Below are 23,416 nucleotides of genomic sequence, written 5' to 3' on the forward strand. Positions count from 1 at the left end.
CTGAAGAATGGGCTGACAAACAGCAAGAGCCCGGTATTATTATTCCAGAACACATTGTGTGTGTAAATACTCTGATTCCTGATGGTTTGTTACAGCTCTTACTGGTTTTGCTGGTATTACTGCAGTCTTCAATCCATCCAGCAGCATTTGTTTCAGAGCAGAATCATCGGCTGAATCAAATCCTGCTGGATGGACGGCACACAACGCTTCCAGCATCCTGTATGCTTTCCTCTGCAGATCTGTGTCCTTGCTCTACAATCAAAACATTACATGAAGGACTCACAACAACACAAGACACAACAGGGCTTACAAATGTTAACAGGAAGATTCTCACCTTTACAAACTTTTGAATTAAGCAAAGGGTTTGGGCCCCTAATTGGTCCCCCGCATGAGGAATTAACCAAATAGCCATTTCCATGACTGCAAGTCTACAAAAGTACAAATATACTGGTCCTTCTCAAAAAATTTGCATATTGTGATAAAGTTCATTTATTTTCTGTAATGTATTGATAAACATTAGACTTTCATATATTTTAGATTCATTACAACACAACTGAAGTAGTTCAAGCCTTTTATTGTTTTAATATTGATAATTTTTGCATACAGCTCATGAAAACCCAAAAAATTTGCATATTTCATCCGACCAATAAAAGAAAAGTGTTTTTAATACAAAAGAAGTCAACCTTCAAATAATTATTTTCAGTTATGCACTCAATACTTGGTCGAGAATCCTTTTGCAGAAATGACTGCTTCAATGCGGCGTGGCATGGAGGCAATCAGCCTGTGGCACTGCTGAGGTGTTATGGAGGCCCAGGATGCTTCCATAGCGGCCTTAAGCTCATCCAGAGTGTTGGGTCTTGCGTCTCTCAACTTTCTCTTCACAATATCCCACAGATTCTCTATGGGGTTCAGGTCAGGAGAGTTAGCAGGCCAATTGAGCACAGTAATACCATGGTCAGTAAACCATTTACCAGTGGTGTCGGCACTGTGAGCAGGTGCCAGGTCGTGCTGAAAAATGAAATCTTCATCTCCATAAAGCTTTTCAGCAGATGGAAGCATGAAGTGCTCAAATCTCCTGATAGCTAGCTGCATTGACCCTGCCCTTGATAAAACACAGTGGACCAACACCAGCAGCTGACACGGCACCCCAGACCATCACTGACTGTGGGTATTTGACACTGGACTTCAGGCATTTCGGCATTTCCCTCTCCCCAGTCTTCCTCCAGACTCTGGCACCTTGATTTCCGAATGACATGCAAAATTTGCTTTCATCCGAAAAAAGTACTTTGGACCACTGAGCAAGAGTCCAGTGCTGCTTCTCTGTAGCCCAGGTCAGGCGCTTCTGCCGCTGTTTCTGGTTCAAAAGTGGCTTGACCTGGGGAATGCGGCACCTGTAGCCCATTTCCTGCACACGCCTGTACACTGTGGCTCTGGATGTTTCTACTCCAGACTCAGTCCACTGCTTCCGCAGGTCCCCCAAGGTCTGGAATTGGTTCTTCTCCACAATCTTCCTCAGGGTCCGGTCACCTCTTCTCGTTGTGCAGCGTTTTCTGCCACACTTTTTCCTTCCCACAGAATTCCCACTGAGGTGCCTTGATACAGCACTCTGGGAACAGCCTATTCGTTCAGAAATTTCTTTCTGTGTCTTACCCTCTTGCTTGAGGGTGTCAATGATGGCCTTCTGGACAGCAGTCAGGTCAGCAGTCTTACCCATGATTGCGGTTTTGAGCAATGAACCAGGCTGGGAGTTTTTAAAAGCCTCAGGAATCTTTTGCAGGTGTTTAGAGTTAATTAGTTGATTCAGATGATTAGGTTAATAGCTCATTTAGAGAACCTTTTCATGATATGCTAATTTTTTGAGATAGGAATTTTGGGTTTTCATGAGCTGTATGCCAAAATCATCAATATTAAAACAATAAAAGTCTTGGAGAAATATCACCTTGACATAGTCACCACTGATAATCTACTCCTAAATAAAATGCAGGAACTTTAATTAGTATTGTGATTTTGGTTTGTATTGTGAAAAGCGCTCTACAAAACAGACAAACTCTGGGGATCATATCAGCTGAACATCACAGGAGCAGAGAGAAACGTGGAGCTCAAACTGAGTTTCTGTCTGAGTGGAGACTCTTTGAATTCTACGACTGATTCTCAATCTCCATGTTGCTAGAGCTTCCTGTTTCTCTCTCTGTCATCAGACTCTGTCTGTGCTTTTAGTGCAGCTCTCACCTGTTCCTCATCTTCTCTCCGAATGGTATCCATGGCGATCTTTGCCGCTGCCTCCTTGGCATTTTTTTTTTATTATTTCCCACTCCCGGTGGGTCCATCTCCTCTCTCACGCGTACCCTCACGCTGAATCTGACAGAGAGAAAGAAAAGGGAGGAGAAAGATGTGAGTCAGACAGGAACAGCACAAGCTTTCACACACTTGACCATATTTGACCCTTTCCACATTTGGCTGACGTCTCTATTGTCAGTAAAAACTCTTGTTTGACTGAGAGAGAGTCGGGATGAGCCATCAACAATTCTTATGTGACACAGAAAATGAAGCGGATGGGAATAAATGTTTGAAACCTTAGGACAAATCTAGCCTTTGGTATTTTTGTCTGGTTTCTACTCAGAATATCTAAAGATTCTTAAATCGAGATGCATTCATTAGAAAGCAAAATTATGTAAGATATTTTGTCTTGTTTTCTGGATTTTGCTTTAAAGTTGTCATCGGATACCCATTTTCCACAAGTTCATATGATTGTTTAGAGTCTTAATAAAAAAGTCAATAATATACTTTGGTTAAAAATTCTCAATGGTAGTGTAAAAAACACACCTTTACCTTGACAAAATCGGCTCTGCATAATATCAACTCATTTTACTGCATGGCCCCTTTAAATGCAAATGAGCTCTGCTCGCCCCACCCCTCTCTGCCTGAGACATGAAGTTTACTTTAGTCGCATTTAGCAGCAGAATGTACCAACAAGCACATTATTAAAGGGGTCATCGGATACTAAACTCACTTCTCCATTTTGTTTGAAGATTAATGTGTGTTGTAGAGCTGCACGATTCTGAATAAAATGAGAATCACAATTTTTTTTGCTTAGAATAAAGATCACGATTCAGGAGAACTTTATTTTAAAGATTTACTCCTGAACATTAGGTTATCAAACAGCAGTAAAATAGAAGTAAAATAAGACATAATAAACTTTTTATTGAATTTATTTTGCTTTTAAATATAAAGAATGTAATGTAAAGAAAAAAAATCACCATTAAACATTAAAAAATAAATAAAGGTATTATGTCAGAGTAAAGCGAGTTAAAGATTCTTAGCTAGAAACACCAGTCTATCAACACTTTATGGCTGTCACTGTTTACTCTGTGGGATGCCCAAGTTTACTTCACCATTTTACAAATAAATCCTAATCTAATCATGACAAACCATTTATGGTTGGAAAGGTCTAAGGCTCCTAAAGAGATATTTGACTTTTTTTTGTTACAAATTAAGTAGGAAAAATAATTTATGACAAGAGTGCACCTCAAAAATCTACTTCATAACAGGAGTTCTGACCTTTTTCACAACAGATTTCCTTGTTGCCTTTTTCCCCCATTACACTTTAGAAATAATAAGAAATTATATATCAGATGAAAACTTAATTTCAAAATTCATCCTTTGAAAGCCATTTTAAAATCAGACATTGCATTAACATGGACAATGTACATAAATCAGTTACAAAATGTTTTTGTCCATGAATTCTAAAGATGTAAGTTTCAATTCTTCATTTTCACGTCTCTGTTCAAAAATGGCAGTAACAGTTAAGGGGTAATGGATCGTCATGCTCATAATGTTTCCATTGCTCTGCTGGTCCATAAATCTGGCACGATCAAAGTACTACTCTTTCAATGTTCAAAGTGCAAATAGAGACCGAATTTTCCAAGCATGATACAGAGCTATCTACACAACTAATTATAGCTCACATACTAATAACAGCCTAGATATTTTATGAAGCCTAATTTGTGCGCAATGGCGAGTCGCTCTCTAAACGCAGGATATTAATATTCATTTTATTCATCAACAATCATTTTAACGATCGCGCAAAACTCTCGGCGGCGTAGAGCCTGCATTCTACAATACAAGAGATTACTTTAACAAAACCATCTGAAAGTGTGTGGACACCAACGGGATTTTGAAAAGTGTGTCTTCAGTGGAAATGACTCTGTGAGTGGAACTCTGCCGCTGAGTTATCATCTGATGTGAATGAATGCCGCGTTGAACAGTATATGGACACGGAGGCGCCATGAATTGCATCTGACAGACTGTGGGCTGTAGCACGAAATATAGTATATTTCTTCAAAAGCAGATTGTAAAGGTCTTTTAATTCAGTGATTCTCAATCCTGGTCCTGGGGGACCCCTGCTCTGCACATTTTGCATGTCTCCCTTATTTAACACACCTGACTGAGATCATTAGCTGATTAGCTGATAGACCTGAAGTTTCTATATTCCCCGACGACTCCATAATCTGTTTTTCTCAGCAGCTGCTTTGATTATGTCTGCCTTGAGGAAAAAAAAAATAATAGAAAAATCAATCAGTAAAAAAAGGCTAGTTTAGCACTCATGACTTACCGCTACACTGACACTGTCTGTGAGCGTCTGTTTGTGAAATTACCTTTTAAAGCACCAAATGACCCAGTAGAAAACCATACAGTAGTTTCTTTCAGCACGTTAAGTATTTAAACAAAAATAAGAATCAAATGACGTGTTAACAATGAAAGGAATGGAGTTTAGTGTGAAATGTTTCTGACAGCAGATTCATCTCTGGAACAGTGATCTCCTCCTCATGATCTCTGTGTGAAAACCCCATCCTCTGATCACAGATAATAGTTCTGATGTTCTCTGTCTTAAAGCCAATGACTGTATGGGTCTGAATGAGTCCAGGCTACTGTTAGAAACACCAACAATAGAGAGATTCTCACTGTTACTCAGAAAACACAACTCAGCTTTCATTCATTTGAGGAGAAACGATCCTTTGAGAATTTATCTTCATTTTTGTCTGAACTCAGCCTTTAATTGTCTTTGATCTGTGTGTTTACTGTATGAATGAATGGATGTGAGTGATTTATTGCAGTGCTGTGATTGAGGACTTTATCAGATCTGCTGGAATGATTGTAGTCATCCACACTTAGTTCACTCTTCACTTATACACAAACATACAGAGATATGATCTGATGTAAAATGATTTTATTAAGATCAATAAATAAACAGGGCAGGGAGATAAAAAACATTCATATAATAAGTTCACTAAAATCAGGGGTAATAAATTAAGACATGAGGGGAGGGGGTTAAAACAAAGCTAAAAAAATAAATAATGAAATCCATTGATTGAAAAACACTCAGGAGGGGAGACCTGGGGAAAGAAAAGAAAAGAGTCTCAAATTAGTTCTGCACACTTTGTTGAACAGGTCCAGTAATGTAGAATCAGAAACGTGTGTGTGTGTGTGTGTGTGTGTGTGTGTGTGTGTGTGTGTGTGTGTGTGTGTGTGTGTGTGTGTGTGTGTGTGTGTGTGTGTGTGTGTGTGTGTGTGTGTGTGTGTGTGTGTGTGTGTGTGTGTGTGTGTGTGTGTGTGTGTATATGCCGGCATGGAGAATCGGTAGAGATGCTTTATTAGCTTGGGTCTCACTGGTCTCTAGTACAGAGAGAGAAACTCTAGATTAGATCATGGGAAAATGAAGCTGATTGCAGTGTTTGTCCTCTTTTAAACCTTGTGCAATCTTATCCATATTTTTGGCCATTTTTTTTTTTTTTTTTTTATAATTTTGCCTGTATTAATTCTAACTGCAGACATTTTGTTGGAATTTTAATATTTCACCCTCATTTCCTTTAATAAATCTTTTTTACACTAGGTACAAAAAATGTGTTCCTCTCAGGACCTTAATGACAAAAATGTCCTCATTGAAACCCATTAAAACTGTGATTTTTAATGCTAGGATCATTTAACTATAACATGATATAATATTTGGTAATAGACTTTTATTCTGTCTGCAAGGCTTCAAAATTAAAATTGACTATGATTAAGTTTCCTGTTTTCTGCTTCTGTAAATGTGAGTCTATTATAGAGTCAATAATCATGTTAGTATGGAGTGTGTTCTGTTTGTGTGTGCGCAGCTTGTAATGTTTGAGAGAGAGAAATTATACTGTACTGTGAGTCACAAATCCACCGCTGTGTTTGTTCAAAATCTTACTAAGAGCTCATATTTTGAGACATCAACTTCAAATTTGGAACATGACATTTAGATTTATGGCTATTAATTTCACATTTCAGTTTTTAATGTTTCTTAAAGACTTATATAATAAAAATCAATCACAGCAATCATAGCTAATGTTTTTTTTTTTTGTACAACTATTAACAATAACCTGCCAAAAGCAGACAAAACGTCTAAATGATCTAAGCTAACAGAGTGTGTTAATGTAAAAGATTGGATGACCGAAATGATTCTTCTTTTAAAACTGGATAAGAAAGAGATGTTACACATTGGACCAAACAACAATATGCAGAATCTCTAGAAGGATTTACTGTTATTTCCAGTCAGAAACTTGGGTTCATGTTACAAAAACAGCATTCTTCCATCTTAGAAACATTGCCAAGCTACGGATCATGTTCCCTGTTTCTGATGCAGAAAAGTTAGTTGATGCATTGATGAGCTCTAGACTGGACTATTGTAATTCACTACTAGCTGGCTGTCCTTCATCTTCAACAAACAAGCTCCAGTTAGTCCAAAATGCAGCTGCTATAGTCATATGACTATATGATCATGTTTCCCCAATTTCTCTGCACTGGCTGCATGTTAAGTTACAAAATATTGCTACTTACTTATAGGACCTTTACTCTTTCCCCTCAGTGTTTTTGAAAAAAGGTTGCCAGTCACTTTTAGCGTTTTTGCTGATTTTTTATTTTTTTAAAGAAAAAGTTTTATTTTAGCTTTAAGCATTGTATTTTTAAACACGTTAATGTAGGTAGATTTCATTATTAAAAAAAAAAAAAAATGCAATTTTCACAGCTTTTGCTCAAATATTTTATCTGGATCATATTCAGTATTATCAAAGCAAATGTACATGAGTACTCCTAAAGCTTGCACAGTCTTTATCCACTTTCTGGATTGACGTTTCACTCTGTAAAATTAGGCAGTTTTCACTGATCAGCTGTTAGTGTTGATGGATCATTTCTGGCTCTCAAAACCCTGGGCTTTTGGTCGTGTCTAAGATAGCAAAGTCCACTAAAGGAGGGAGAGCTTTTTCACATTTGAACTCTAGATTAAAGACACATCTCTTTAGCTAAGCGTTCACATAATCATCTCATAACCTTGTACTTCAGCTAGAACTGATCAAACACACATTAGGTTTAATTAGGCTTGGTTTAATTTCTCTCTAGTTGTTTTTGTGTTTCTGCGATGATTGGACACTTTTACAAGTTATTTGAACTGAAATGTGTGTGTACACAACCACCCTAGAATGATCCACTCAGTAGTTTTCTTTTAATTTAGTCAAATAATTTGCCCCCGCTCAAAATCAAGCCATTAAAAAAAAAAAAAAAAGGTTAGACACACATACAATCGGATGTCAAACAGCTCTTCTTTCAAAGGGGGTCTGGAGAACAGTGCTCTCTGTACTGTGTAAAGACTTCTAAGAATAACGTCACCGGTGAATCACTGAAAACACGCAACTTGCAGAATTAAGGGAAGGTTAACGTGCACAAGACCAACAGGACCCTAATGTTGTCTTACGTTTTCTAGTGTCACGCCCCCTTTCATTCAGATGCGTCATCTTCTGTTCAACAGGAATTCGACAAATCAACATCATAAAGCACAAACCTTTATCAGTGCCTCTCTATTCTCTTGATAATGGATGAAATTACACTCACGGTTTTTACTCCTGCCCTTCTGGATGGAGTTTCAGGATCTGTAGAGAGATATGAACAAGATCACCAAGAGATATGGATATGCGTCTGACTTCAGCCTAATCCGGGGCTCAACTTTGGCTGCGTTTTCCGCTCAGGATTTGTGGCTCAATTAAACGTGTCTTTACTTGAAATGTAAGTTGATTATGACAGAATGTAAGTGAACAAGTGGACAGATCTCTTACCGAGAACCCTCTGAGCTTCTTTGGGGTCAATTAAATTTAAAACCATTCTTGGCATCCCATCTGTCAGCCAAGCCCATTCCTCAAAACTGCAGACAACAGACAAATAATCATGGGCACTAAAAGAGCCTGTTCATATTGCACAATGCTTCTCCGCATTGAACACTCACAATCCCTCATTAGAAACAAACAAACAACAACAACAAAAAAGAAAACCTTCCATTGATCTGAAAGAACCTCTCTGTGTACCTCTCTCCTTTCTCCTTCCTCTGGGCCTCTGCTTTCTGGATGGCCTCCAGCAAATAATGGTGTTTTTTCGGGGTTTCCTTTTTCCCCTGTTCGAACCTTGAACACATTTACATTACAAACTAACAAAAGAATCTGTCTAGATCAGGAATGGCAAACTCTGGTCCTGGAGAGCTGCAGCCCTGCAGAGTTCAGCTCAGCCCTAATTAAAAATCACCTGCCAGTATCTTTCTAGCAACCCTTCAGACCTTGATTAGTTTGTTCAGGTGTGTTTCATTAGGGTTGGAGCAAAAAATATGCAAGTTCTCATTGACTTACCCAACTTCCATACTCAGTCTTTTGTAAATGGAGCGTATTTTGGAAATGTAATTCTTTTCCATTTGCACGTTGCTGATTGCTTTAATCTGAGAGATGAGAAAGCAACATGAAGGTTATTGGACACTTTTCTAATGTTCAGATCTAAGGTTGCAAACACACTCTCTCTTCTGGACTCACAATAGGCAAGAGACTGCTGGATATCAGCTCATGCTGACTAAAAAGGAACACTTATTACAGGGGTGTCAAACTCAATCAGAGAAGGGGCCAAAATTTAAAACACAGTGTAAGCCACGGGCCAAACAGGTTAACATTTTATTGAACAGACTAAAATCACTTTTTGTTTAATCAGAAATCTGAATTTGAATAACCAGAATACTGTAAATATTCTCAATAACACAAATTAAATAATAAAATAATACATTTTATAAAATAAATTAAATAAAAAATAAAATTATTTTGTTCAAATAATTTTCAAGCTTGTGAAAATTGTGCAAATCTTGCAAATAAAATGGTATTTTGATTTCAGGAAAAGGTGCAAAAAAAAAAAAAATTTAAAAAAAATATTTTCTTTTTTATGTCATTTTGTCCTTGTGGGATGTTTGGCATCTTTTCTTGGCTACAAGTTCATTAATGTTTGGGGTTAGGTTCTGAGCTGTGGAAACTCTTAGAGTGGAGTGGAGGTGTTCATCAGTGAGACGGCTTCTGTGTGCGTTTTTGTTCATCTTCATCAAAGAAAAAAGTTGCTCACACAAATAAGTACTACCAAACATGCAGAGCATTCGAGCAGCTTGCAAGCGAAGTTGAGGCATCGTTTCGGGAATGAAGCTGGGGAACTGTGCGGGCCCCACAGTGTCATACTTTGCCTTGAGTATGCTGTTACACTGGAGTTATATCAGCTCCATCTGGATGTTTGCTGGTGCCTTTTCAGCGTCAACTGCAAATGGATTACTGAACAGTTCTAAATTAAATTTCTGCGCTTCAAAGTCCGCAAAGCGTCGCGTGAACTCAGCGCGCAGCGTGCTCAGTTTATCAGCAAAATGCGCATTTGGAAATGCGGCGTTGGAGGCCTGGCTTGTGATTGTTTGGCAACACGGAAAGTGACAAATTTCCTTGCTGCATCTGAATCTCCCACAGGCGTAGCTTGGCTTGAAAGGCTTTCACTGCATCATACATGTCCGTGATCACACGGTCGCGTCCCTGCAGCTGGAGGTTTAGTGCAGTAAGATGCTTAGTTATGTCACACAGAAATGCCAACTCGTGTAACCACTTTTCATCCCGGATAACTGTGGAGTCTTTTCCCTTACTCTCCATGAACTGGCAGATTTCCTCACGCAACTCAAAAAATCTGTTGAGAACTTTTTCTCTACTTAGCCATCGCACCTCTGTGTGATAGGGTACGTCACCATGTTCTGACTGTATTTCCTCCAGAAAAGACTGAAATTGGCGGTGATTTAAGGCTCGGGCTCTTATAAAGTTAACTGTCTGTGTCACAGTGCTCATTACATGTTCCATCTTAAGGGCTTTACCGCACAGCGATTCTTGGTGGATAATGCAGTGATAAACTGTCAGCTCACAAGTGCAATTCTCCCTCTGCATCTTCTCCCGCATCCTTCCAACTAGTCCACTCTTTTCCCCGCACATTGCGGGCGCTCCGTCAGTCGTCAGTCCCGTGAGTTTGTCCCAGGGCAGTTTCATGTCATTTACACATTTAGATACTTCTTCAAATATGTCTTTTCCTGTGGTTGTGCCATGCATTGACTTAATGCCCAAAAGTTATTCTGTAACGCATAAGCTGGAGTCCACTCCACGGATGAAGACTGCCAGCTGTGCAGTGTCAGTCGTGTCAGCGCTCTCATCCACAGCAAGGGAGTATGCAATGAAGTCTTTTCCCTTTTCTATCAACTGTCCTTGTAAATCAGTGGCAGATCACACACCCGATCAGCAATGGTATTTCTGCTTAGGCTTACATTTAAAAATGCTTGTTTTTTGTCTGGACAAACGACATCGCACACTTTAACCATGCAGCTCTTCAAAAACTCTCCTTCGGTAAATGGCCGGGCAGATTTTGTGATCTCTTCTGCCACTATATAACTAGCTTTCACGACAGCTTCACTTTGCGATTTTGCTTTTTTAAACATAGTCTGCTGTGACACTAGACTCTTTTTAAGCTCTTCGACCTTCTGTTGCTTCTGTTGTATGTTGAGGTCTTTGTACTTGTCCTCGTGTTTCGTCTCATAGTGCCGTCTTATGTTATATTCTTTATTTACGGCCACATTACCACCGCAAACAAGGCATACAGGTTTACCTCCAATGTCGACAAACATATACTCTGCCTCCCAGCGTTCTTGAAAACCCCTGTTTTCAAAGTCTACTTTTCGTTTGGCCATTTCTTTCGGAGATATTTTAAGCACTGAACCATTTATCCGCTGAACACCGACAAGGCTATGACAACAGCGCAGCAGGGAGGAGGGGCTGATGCTACGATCTGTTGCTTGGTGATTAGAGGTCATGACCGCACGGTAACTTTTGTTGAGCATTATGGGATTTGTATTAATAATATTAATCAGCGGGCCATTAATAATAGACGTATGAAATTGTCTCACGGGCCACATATAATTTTATCGCGGGCCGGATGTGGCCCGCGGGCCTTGAGTTTGACATGTCTGACTTATTAGGTCCAGTGAGGCACGGCAACCTTTTTATTGGAGCTGGTCAGAAGAAGACCGATGTTTTGTATCAGCTGCTCCGCCGACTCTACACAAAAACACCAGACAATATTTACACACTGATCTCTGCTTTACCACCAAACAAGATTAATACGCAATCAAAAACTGCAGAAAGTAGTTTCAACAGTATCAGTCAGTCTCACCTTTGTGGTGGAACAAGACTCTAGTTAAGACAACAACGGTGCAAAAAATCTTTGTTTCAGATCCAATAAATCCGTTGCACAATATGTTCAAATACTGCTTCATGGCTTCTGAAACACATGATGAAGACGACCGTCATTATTTCAGCCCATCAGTTGCCAACATACACTGCAATAAGATACTATAAATACCAGTAAAAATACATCACCTCTTTTGTCACCGCAAAAACGCTCCAGAGCGCTCAGAACTTTGTCTATTACACCGTATGCGGGTTTGGTGGCTCCAACCGAAGATTCTTTTGTGAGAGCGATGACCTAAACACAAATCAAGCATGCCAGTATTAGAGCTGTTATGAAGAAGAACTGATGTAAGAACGTACTTTGTGTGAGACCAACCTGAGGAAGCAGAGCTTGAATAAACCCCTCAACATCCTCAGCCATCGCTCTCACAACATACAGCAAACTCTGAAGAATGGGCTGACAAACAGCACAAGAGCCCGGTATTATTATTCCAGAACACATTGTGTGTGTAAATACTCTGATTCCTGATGGTTTGTTACAGCTCTTACTGGTTTTGCTGGCATTACTGCAGTCTACAATCCATCCAGCAGCATTTGTTTCAGAGCAGAATCATCGGCTGAATCAAATCCTACTGGATGGACGGCACACAACGCTTCCAGCATCCTGTATGCTTTCCTCTGCAGATCTGTGTCCTTGCTCTACAATCAAAACATTACATGAAGGACTCACAACAACACAAGACACAACAGGGCTTACAAATGTTAACAGGAAGATTCTCACCTTTACAAACTTTTGAATTAAGCAAAGGGTTTGGGCCCCTAATTGGTCCCCCGCATGAGGAATTAACCAAATAGCCATTTCCATGACTGCAAGTCTACAAAAGTACAAATATACTGGTCCTTCTCAAAAAATTTGCATATTGTGATAAAGTTCATTTATTTTCTGTAATGTATTGATAAACATTAGACTTTCATATATTTTAGATTCATTACAACACAACTGAAGTAGTTCAAGCCTTTTATTGTTTTAATATTGATAATTTTTGCATACAGCTCATGAAAACCCAAAAAATTTGCATATTTCATCCGACCAATAAAAGAAAAGTGTTTTTAATACAAAAGAAGTCAACCTTCAAATAATTATTTTCAGTTATGCACTCAATACTTGGTCGAGAATCCTTTTGCAGAAATGACTGCTTCAATGCGGCGTGGCATGGAGGCAATCAGCGTGTGGCACTGCTGAGGTGTTATGGAGGCCCAGGATGCTTCGATAGCGGCCTTAAGCTCATCCAGAGTGTTGGGTCTTGCGTCTCTCAACTTTCTCTTCACAATATCCCACAGATTCTCTATGGGGTTCAGGTCAGGAGAGTTGGCAGGCCAATTGAGCACAATAATACCATGGTCAGTAAACCATTTACCAGTGGTGTCGGCACTGTGAGCAGGTGCCAGGTCGTGCTGAAAAATGAAATCATCTCCATAAAGCTTTTCAGCAGATGGAAGCATGAAGTGCTCAAATCTCCTGATAGCTAGCTGCATTGACCCTGCCCTTGATAAAACACAGTGGACCAACACCAGCAGCTGACACGGCACCCCAGACCATCACTGACTGTGGGTACTTGACACTGGACTTCAGGCATTTCGGCATTTCCCTCTCCCCCAGTCTTCCTCCAGACTCTGGCACCTTGATTTCCGAATGACATGCAAAATTTGCTTTCATCCGAAAAAAGTACTTTGGATCACTGAGCAACAGTCCAGTGCTGCTTCTCTGTAGCCCAGGTCAGGCGCTTCTGCCGCTGTTTCTGGTTCAAAAGTGGCTTGACCTGGGGAATGCGGCACCTGTAGCCCATTTCCTGCACACGCCTGTACACAGTGGCTCTGGATGTTTCTACTCCAGACTCAGTCCACTGCTTCCGCAGGTCCCCCAAGGTCTGGAATTGGTTCTTCTCCACAATCTTCCTCAGGGTCCGGTCACCTCTTCTCGTTGTGCAGCGTTTTCTGCCACACTTTTTCCTTCCCACAGAATTCCCACTGAGGTGCCTTGATACAGCACTCTGGGAACAGCCTATTCGTTCAGAAGTTTCTTTCTGTGTCTTACCCTCTGGCTTGAGGGTGTCAATGATGGCCATCTGGACAGCAGTCAGGTCAGCAGTCTTACCCATGATTGCGGTTTTGAGCAATGAACCAGGCTGGGAGTTTTTAAAAGCCTCAGGAATCTTTTGCAGGTGTTTAGAGTTAATTCGTTGATTCAGATGATTAGGTTAATAGCTCATTTAGAGAACCTTTTCATGATATTCTAATTTTTTGAGATAGGAATTTTGGGTTTTCATGAGCTGTATGCCAAAATCATCAATATTAAAACAATAAAAGGCTTGGAGAAATATCACCTTGACATAGTCACCACTGATAATCTACTCCTAAATGAAATGCAGGAACTTTAATTAGTATTGTGATTTTGGTTTGTATTGTGAAAATCACTCTACAAAACAAACAAACTCTGGGGATCATATCAGCTGAACATCACAGGAGCAGAAAGAAACGCGGATCTCAAACTGAGTTTCTGTCTGAGTGGAGACTCTTTGAATTCTACGACTGATTCTCAATCTCCATGTTGCTAGAGCTTCCTGTTTCTCTCTCTGTCATCAGACTCTGTCTGTGCTTTTAGTGCAGCTCTCACCTGTTCCTCATCTTCTCTCCGAATGGCATCCATGGCGATCTATGCCGCTGCCTCCTTGGCATTTTTTTTTTTTATTATTTCCCACTCCCGGTGGGTCCATCTCCTCTCTCACGCGTACCCTCACGCTGAATCTGACAGAGAGAAAGAAAAGGGAGGAGAAAGATGTGAGTCAGACAGGAACAGCACAAGCTTTCACACACTTGACCATATTTGACCCTTTCCACATTTGGCTGACGTCTCTATTGTCAGTAAAAACTCTTGTTTGACTGAGAGGGAGTCGGGATGAGCATCAACAATTCTTATGTGACACAGAAAATGAAGCGGATGGGAATAAATGTTTGAAACCTTAGGACAAAGCTAGCCTTTAGTATTTTTTTGTCTGGTTTCTACTCAGAATATCTAAAGATTCTTAAATCGAGATGCATTCATTAGAAAGCAACATTATGTAAGATATTTTGTCTTGTTTTCTGGATTTTGCTTTAAAGTTGTCATCAGATACCCATTTTCCACAAGTTCATATGATTCTTTAGGGTCTTGATAAAAAAAGTCAATAATATACTTTGGTTAAAAATTCTCAATAGTAGTGTAGAAAACACACCTTTACCTTTACAAAATCGGCTCTGCATAATATCAACTCATTTTACTGCATGGCCCCTTTAAATGCAAATGAGCTCTGCTCGCCCCGCCCCTCTCTGCCTGAGACGTGAAGTTTACTTTAGCCGCATTTAGCAGCAGAATGTACCAACAAGCACATTATTAAAGGGGTCATCGGATACTACACTCACTTCTCCATTTTGTTTGAAGATTAATGTGTGTTGTAGAGCTGCACGATTCTGAATAAAATGAGAATCACAATTTTTTTTTGCTTAGAATAAAGATCACGATTCAGGAGAACTTTATTTTAAAGATTTACTCCTGAACATTGGGTTATCAAACAGCAGTAAAATAGAAGTAAAATAAGACATAATAAACTTTTTATTGAATTTCTTTATATTTAAAAGCAAAATAATGTAATGTAAAGAAAAAAAATCACCATTAAACATTAAAAAATTAAACAAAGGTATTATGTCACAGTAAAGTGAGTTAAAGATTCTTAGCTAGAAACACCAGTCTATCAACACTTTATGGCTGTCACTGTTTACTCTGTGGGATGCCCAAGTTTACTTCACCATTTTACAAATAATTCCTAATCAAATCATGACAAACCATTTATGGTTGGAAAGGTCTAAGGCTCCTAAAGAGATATTTGACTTTATTTTGTTACAAATGAAGTAGGAAAAATAATTTATGACAAGAGTGCACCTCAAAAATCTACTTCATAACAGGAGTTCTGACCTTTTTCACAACAGATTTCCTTGTTGCATTTTCCCCCATTACACTTTAGAAATAATAAGAAATTATATATCAGATGAAAACTTAATTTCAAAATTCATCCTTTGAAAGCCATTTTAAAATCGGACAATGCATTAACATGGACAATGTACATAAATCAGTTACAAAATGTTTTTGTCCATGAATTCTAAAGATGTAAGTTTCAATTCTTCATTTTCACGTCTCTGTTCAAAAATGGCAGTAACAGTTAAGGGGTAATGGATCGTCATGCTCATAATGTTTCCATTGCTCTGCTGGTCCATAAATCTGGCATGATCAAAGTACTACTCTTTCAATGTTCAAAGTGCAAATAGAGACCAAATTTTTCAAGCATGATACAGAGCTATCTACACAACTAATTATAGCTCACATACTAATAACAGCCTAGATATTTTATGTAGCCTAATTTGTGCGCAATGGCGAGTCGCTCTCTAAACGCAGGATATTAAAATTCATTGTATTCATCAACAATCATTTTAACGATCGCGCAAAACTCTCGGCGGTGTAGAGCCTGCATTCTACAATACAAGAGATTACTTTAACAAAACCATCTGAAAGTGGGGGGACACCAACAGGATTTTGAAAAGTGTGTCTTCAGTAGAAATGACTCTGTGAGTGGAACTCTGCCGCTGAGTTATCATCTGATGTGAATGAATGCCGCGTTGAACAGTATATGGACACGGAGGCGCCATGAATTGCATCTGACAGACTGTGGGCTGTAGCACGAAATATAGTATATTTCTTCAAAAGCAGATTGTAAAGGTCTTTTAATTGTCCAACATCAAAAATCGTCATATCACACACCCCTGATAGCAATGCAGTTTGTGCAGATCCGGAACAGAGTTTGGTTGAGAGAAATAAACGTCCGGTTCCTAGTTCAGCGGAGCGTAGTGTCAGAGACAGAGTGATTGACGGCTAATATCTCAAATCTTCATTAAATGTAGTAAAGTAAAGATGAAGTTTAAATGGTTATGTAATGTTGGAGAGAACGGTGAACCTGTCACTGCATCAGCTCACAGCAGTCTGTGCGGTAGTTAGGCTAGAGAAAGTTTTGTAAAATATAAATAAAATATAATTTGCTGAATCGTTTAAATGCTGGATTAAGATCGTGTGGGGGGTCGAATCGAGATCGCCATCTTTTAACGATTAATTGTGCAGCTCTAGTATACGACGTATACCTGCGTATCATGTAGACTACACCACTGCATAAAACCCCACTGCAAATGTTTTATTGGACCTGTAATACACCAAATGCAATAAAAACAATAAAATACCATTACATATAAAGTGTGTATATAACATGTGGTTTTCAAAATATTGCATATTAATTTACATGGCTTGTTTTGTTGCCAATAAGGGACTACACTACTCATCCTTTAATTACACAAATGACTCGTTTAAAATGTCTACAAATGAATGAAAGCATGGGCGTTGGTTCAATGGTTCGCGGCTGGGGCCGAACTCAATGAACTGGTATGATTCACAGGTTTACACAGATCACCCACATCGACAAACCATTGACATTTCAAAAGGAACGGTTCGAACCAGTTACGGCATAACGAAAATGCAATGACTGAAATCAGCCGACTTTGGTAGTTTGGTACGTGCTCCGTTCCACTGTTTCAAACCAATGGATTCACAAACGTTTGGAAGCTTCAGGAAGCAGTGCTTCGAACGCGTCCATCACTAACAGGCTCACTGCGGTAATAGACGCTTAAACACAAATATGAGTGAGCTCATAGCATTAGTCTACTCTTTAATAAACACATTTACCCCAGCAGCAGTCAGAGCTATCGTTTTAGCCAATAAACGCTGAGTTTGTGTCATTAATATTGAGTATTCAGTGATGTGGAAAAGAGGCTGATCCGTGTAGAGATCCAAACTTCATTCTACTTTACTTCCATTTGATCAGTTATGACAACGTGTCCCTGGTGAAAAAAACTGCTAAAACCAGCCTAGGCTGGTTGGCTGGTTTTAGCTGGTCGGCAGGCTGGTTTTAGAGGGGTTTTGGCCATTTTTCAAGCCTGGCCAGGCTGGGAGGCCAGCTAAAACCAGCTACTTCCAGCTTAAACCAGCTAATACCAGCCAACCAGCCTAGGCTGGTTTTAGCTGTTTTTTTTCACCAGTTATGGAAACAATAAAATATGAAAAACCACAGGAGTTGAACGGGGTCGATAATGTGACAAATGAACGGTTTCTTCCTTTATCTGACTGGAAAACAAACGATGTGAAGATCAAATGGGAATGATAAACATGAATCTGATCAATCTGCAGGACTAAAGATGTGATGCTCACACTAGCAGTGCAGTCAAGAGCCTCAACGCCAGATTGACTTTACTGATGATCAACAGTTTACAGAAACAGCAGCTGTCCAGAGAAACTTCAGCTCAGAGCTAGATGTGTTACCTGGGGTTGTGGTCCGGACCCTCTTTCATCTCCTCCACAAAATCAATATGTTTACCGTTTCTTTGCCCGAGGGAGAAAAGTTGCGCTACCGCGTGTGCGTCCATTTTTTTTCCCTCCGATTTAGCTCACTCTCCTTTTATTGATGTCCTGATGGCGGAAGACATACAACTTTTACCTGTATTACCGCCACCTAGTGTTTAGGAGTGTGGCTCAGGCTCATAAACTTTGATTATACTTTCATATACAGTAACTTTGACTCATAATAGTCACATCTCTGTGATCGGCATCAGACGACGAACAACTGCTGAAGTTTGGTCAAAATCAGACAAAACCTAAAAATTCAGCTTTGAAATCACAGGAATAAATTACATTTTTTATGTATATTGGAATAATAAACAATTGTTTTAAATAGTAAATAGTAGTTTTTGCTGTAATTTGGATCAAATTAACACAGGTTTGGTGAGCAGGAGAGACTTCTTTAAAAAATATATTTTTTTTTCTGTTCTGAAATTCTACATTCTCGTGATTTCTTTTTTTTTTTTTTTTTTTTTTTAGTGAGGGCAATATAAATGTCTTAAATGTAAGCAAGTTTTAAATAGGCCAGCATCATGCTACAATCATGTAAAAAATGCTAGCATCACTTAGCTAAGAGCTAAAGCATGACAAAGAAAAATAAGTGTAACTCATGCATACAATGTCCAATCTGACCCAAGCTTAATGTGTTTGATAAGAGTGCTGGTCTGAACACAAGCTCATACCCATATTCAGTTCTAGTCATAGAGCCACCTGCTGGCAACAGGAAGTCAGATGTTTAATACTGTTGTGGAAGCCCAGCAACGTTTTAAAAATATCAACAAGTGTTAAATAGGGTAGCAACATGCTAGAAACATGTTAGCAACATTTAGATAAGTGCTAAAGCATACTCTTAATGCAATGAAACAGTTCTAGTAAGAATCCTGGCAGCAGCGTTCTGTATGAGCTGCAGCTGTCTAATGGTCTTCTTGGGAAGGCCAGTGAGGAGACCATTACAATAGTCCACCCTGCTGGTGATAAAGGCATGAACAAGTTTCTCCAAGTCTTGACGGGAAACAAAACCTCTAATTCTTGCAATGTTTTTGAGATGATAGTATGCTGATTTAGTTACTGCTTTGACATGGCTACTAAAACTGAGGTCTGACTCCAGAATCACACCCAGATTCTTGACTTGATTTTTTGTTTTTTGACCCCTAGCGTCAAGGTACGCATTTACCTTATGAACTTCATCTTTGTTTCCAAATGCTATGACTTCCGTTTTCTCCCTGTTTAACTGTAAAAAGTTTTGGCACATCCAACTGTTAATTTCATTAATGCATTGGCAGAGAGAGTCAATGGGGCTGTAGTCATTTGGCGATAAGGCTAGGTAAATCTGGGTATCATCTGCATAGCTGTGATATGCTATTTTGTTCTTTCTCATTATTTGACTTAGTGGGAGCATATACAGGCTGAACAACAGAGCCGCTAGAATTGAGCCTTGTGGGACTCCGCATGTCATGGACGTCCACTTAGACTTATGTTCTCCTATACTCACATAATAGCCTCTCCCTTCTAAGTATGACCTGAACCATTTGAGAACCATCCCAGAAAGCCCGACCCAGTTTTCCAATCTATCTAAAACAATGTTATGATCGACAGTGTCGAACGCAGCACTGAGATCTAGTAATACCAGCACTGATATTTTGCCAGAGTCTGAATTTAGGCGAATATCATTTATTATCTTTATGAGCGCTGTCTCTGTGCTATGATGTGGTCTGGAACCAGATTGGAAATGGTCCAGGTATCCATTTGAGTTTATGTAGTGATTCAGCTGATTGAAAACAACCTTTTCAATAATCTTGCTTATGAAAGGAAGATTTGATATTGGTCTATAGTTGCTCGATATGGTGTTATCAAGATTTTTCTTTTTCAGAAGGGTCCTAACAGCTGCAGTTTTCAGGGAGTTTGGAAAAGTTCACCACTTTTAAGAGATCTGCTTCTAAACAGTTAAGCACACTTTTGAAAAAATATGTTGGAAGTGTGTCGAGGTGGCAGGTTGACGATTTGAGGTGCTGTACTGTTTCTTCCAAAATATTGCTATCGACTGCAGTAGACATAATGACTTCTTTTTGAAATTGCGGTCAAATCTGTCCGACCTCTGCATAACTTGAGGGTGTGCTAATTGTCTTTCTGATATTATTGATCTTCTCAGAAAAGAAGGAAGCAAACTCATCGCACTTGCTGTCGGAGAGCAGTTCACTAGGGATCTGACTAGGGGGGGTTTCGTTAGTCTCTCAACGGTAGCAAAAAGAGTGCGAGTGTTGTTTAAGTTGCTGTTTATAAGGTTTGAGAAGAACATTTGTCTAGCTTTACCTAGTTCAACATTGAAAGCATGAAGGCTGTCTTTATAGATGCTATATTGAATTTCGAGTTTCGTCTTCCGCCACATCCGCTCAGCTTTTCTGCATTGTCTTTTCATGCTCTGTACTGCTGTTGATTTTCTCCATGGGGATTTCTGTTCGCCAGAAATTCAGATTTTTACAGGTGCGATGTCATCATTGACATTCTTAACTTTTGAGTCAAAGGACTCCAGGAGAAGATCAACAGAGTCTGCAGAAATGCTTGGCATTGAAGATATAGCCTTCATAAATAGCACACTAGTGTTATCATTAATGCATCTCTTTCTGACAGAGACTGATCTAGATTCATTAGGAGCAGAGATCAATATATCAAAGAAAATACAGAAGTGATCAGATAGTGCTACATCCTTGATAACAGTGGATGAATGTTTAGACCCTTACTGATGAGTAAATCAAGAGTGTGTCCACGATTGTGTGTAGGCCCATGCACATGCTGAATCAGGTCAAACGTGTTCAAAACCGTTATTTTTTCTTTTGTGGTTTTGATTTCTGCATTTTCTAAGTGAACATTAAAATCCCCTGCAATAGCAAAACAGTCAAACTCTGAACAAATCATTGAGCAGTTCTGTGAACCCATCAACAAAGACTGGACAGTATTTTGGGGGCCTGTAAATAATGATAAATAGAATGTGTGGAGCACCTTTCAGCACAATCCCTAGATATTCAAAAGACATGTACTGACCAAATGACACTTGCTTGCATTGATAAACATCTTTAAATAGAGCAGCTACACCTCCACCTCTCTTAACAGCTCTGCAGACACTCATGAAAGTAAAGTTAGGAGGGGCTGTTTCATTGAGGACTGTTGCACTGCAGCTGTCTTCCAGCCATGTTTCATTTAGAAACATAAAATCCAGGTTGTTTGTGGTTATAAAATCATTGATCAGAAGTGATTTATTTTTTAGTGAGCGAATGTTTAAAAATGCTAGCTTGATGGCATTACTTTTTGTCTCTAGAGCAATCTTAGTTTGATATCTAATAGGCCTCAGATTAGATGGGTCAACCGGCTTGAGAAGGCCTTAGACTTTATCACATATTAAAACAGAAATAGGGAAAGCTACAGACACACTGGGTTTCCCGCTTGTTTTGAAAACATTCCTGATTGTTGCTGCTACCGTAGCGGGGACCCGACACATATCACTGAGAGCTGTTATCAGTTGTTTTTGGTTCACTCACAGCAGATGGAGGAGGGTTTGGGACCTGACGTTGTGGCAGCGGCCGGAGAGCTCTCACAGGAGGAGGAGAATGGCTAGCTGGACCCACAGGCTTTGGTGGTTGTGGCGCCCGCCGTTTTTTAGTTGATAACTGGGGGCTTGCAGCAAAAGAGTGGGAGAGTCTGGTTCCAGCATATACCAGTTCCTCCATTTTCTGTGAGAAGCTTAGAAGTGGAGATGTTTGTTATGTTTAACCAGTATGTAGCACCGTGGTCCTGTGAAACACGACATTTCGTTCCACTATATGTCCACACATGTAGCAGAATGACAGTAAAGCTCGACTTGACTTGTAAAATCATTTTATTAAGATCAATAAATAAACAGGGCAGGAAGATAAAAAATAAGACAAAACCAGCCTCCTGACCAGCTATGACCAGCTCAAACCAGCCAACCAGCCTTTTTTCACCAGTGATGAACGCGTGTCTGATTATTCAACCCTTTAATGCATACCTCTGGTCTTTGGAAACTCAGGATGCAATTCACGACCCTTTCCCTCCTTCTTAATTTTTTCAAGTTTGACATCAACTTTCTTAGTATTCCTTAATCTATTTATTATAAAAAATACAACAAGAAAAAATTACATGTAATAATGAACAATATCTGTTTTTTGAAAAATATCACTTTTTGTTGAAATGTAAATGAAAGATGAGTAATAATTTTTACCACAATGGTTTCTCTTGTATAGTCGTGGCCAAAAGTTTTGAGAAATGAGAATGACACAAATATTAGTTTTCACAAAGTTTGCTGCTCAACTGCTTTTAGATCTTTGTTTCATACTGAAATATAATTACAAGCACTTCATACGTTTCAAAGGCTTTTATCGACAATTACATGACATTTGTGCAAAGAGTCAGTATTTGCAGTGTTGGCCCTTCGCTTTCAGGACCTCTGCAATTCGACTGGGCATGCTCTCAATCAACTTCTGGGCCAAATCCTGACTGATAGCAACCCATTCTTTCATAATCACTTCTTGGAGTTTGTCAGAATTAGTGGGTTTTTGTTTGTCCACCCGCCTCTTGAGGATTGACCACAAGTTTTAAGATCTGGGGAGTTTCCAGGCCATGAACCCAAAATTTCAACGTTTTGGTCCCTGAGCCACTTAGTTATCACTTTTGCCTTATGGCATGGTGCTCCATCGTGCTGGAAAATGCACTGTTCTTCCCCAAACTGTTGTTGGAAGAAGTTGCTGTTGGAGGGTGTTTTGGTACCATTCTTTATTCATGGCTGGGCAAAATTTTTTGGGCAAAATTGTGAGTGAGCCCACTCCCTTGGATGAGAAGCAACCCCACACATGAATGGTCTCAGGATGCTTTACTGTTGGCATGACACAGGACTGATGGTAGCACTCACCTTTTCTTCTCCGGACAAGCCTTTTTCCAGATGCTCCAAACAATCGGAAAGAGGCTTCATCTGAGAATATGACTTTGCCCCAGTCCTCAGCAGTCCATTCGCCATACTTTTTGCAGAAGATCAATCTGTCCCGGATGTTTTTTTTTGGAGAGAAGTGGCTTCTTTGCTGCTCTTCTTGACACCAGGCCATCTTCCAAAAGTCTTGTCCTCACTGTGTGTTCAGATGCGCTCACACCTGCCTGCTGCCATTCCTGAGCAAGCTCTGCACTGGTGGCACTCCGATCCCGCAGCTCAATCCTCTTTAGGAGACCATCCTGGCGCTTGCTGGACTTTCTTGGACGCCCTGAAGCCTTCTTAACAATGCAGTGGAAAGTTGTTTTCGGGATTAAGTTCATT

At 39.6% G+C, this 23,416-nt stretch overlaps 1 pseudogene; it reads right to left on the minus strand.

The window, feature by feature from the left end:
* Nucleotides 1-7,860: 7,860 nt before the first annotated feature.
* On the minus strand, nucleotides 7,861-11,074 carry LOC141302201 (general transcription factor II-I repeat domain-containing protein 2-like; annotated as a pseudogene).
* Nucleotides 11,075-23,416: the final 12,342 nt, after the last annotated feature.

This window comes from Garra rufa, chromosome 25 (assembly GCF_049309525.1).
Source record: "Garra rufa chromosome 25, GarRuf1.0, whole genome shotgun sequence".
Classification (NCBI taxonomy): domain Eukaryota; kingdom Metazoa; phylum Chordata; class Actinopteri; order Cypriniformes; family Cyprinidae; genus Garra; species Garra rufa.